The sequence below is a fragment of the Dendrobium catenatum genome, unplaced genomic scaffold (assembly GCF_001605985.2).
Source record: "Dendrobium catenatum unplaced genomic scaffold, ASM160598v2 original_scaffold_63440, whole genome shotgun sequence".
In the NCBI taxonomy this organism is placed as follows: Eukaryota; Viridiplantae; Streptophyta; class Magnoliopsida; order Asparagales; family Orchidaceae; genus Dendrobium; species Dendrobium catenatum.
In genome coordinates this window covers 1-469 of record NW_021381890.1, presented here as the reverse complement: position 1 = coordinate 469, position 469 = coordinate 1, and the positions used below count along the sequence as shown (strand labels likewise).

General features: G+C 32.2%; 1 pseudogene; it reads left to right on the top strand.

The window, feature by feature from the left end:
- The first annotated feature begins 142 nt into the window (after window positions 1-142).
- On the top strand, window positions 143-261 carry LOC114578524 (annotated as a pseudogene).
- The last annotated feature ends 208 nt before the right edge of the window (window positions 262-469 follow it).

Below are 469 nucleotides of genomic sequence, written 5' to 3'. Positions count from 1 at the left end.
CTCATCGGCCATCCCATGTTGCACTTCAATCTTACATGGTCGACCTCAACCATCATCATAGTTGCTTGCTTAACCAAGCTCCTAGAATGAACCATCGAACCCTTCTCACTCTTACCACCTACAATCAAGTTGATACCATGCTTGTTACGACCATTCCAGTACCAGTGCACCTAATCCCATCAGAACTCTGCAATTAAGCGTGTTTGAGCGAGAGTAGTACTAGGATGAGTGACCTCCTAAGAAATCCTCGTATTGCACCCTTAAAAAAAATTAATACCATGCTTACCATATCTATATTATAAAATATGCTAAATATTTACAATTTAAAAAAATAGTTATTTTATTATTGTAATAAAAAAGTCTTATTATTTAAATTATTATGATTTTACAATACATAGAAATATATTTAAAAATGACTGAGGAGGACTAAGCATATGATAAAAAAAAATGTTTCATAATCATATTTTAA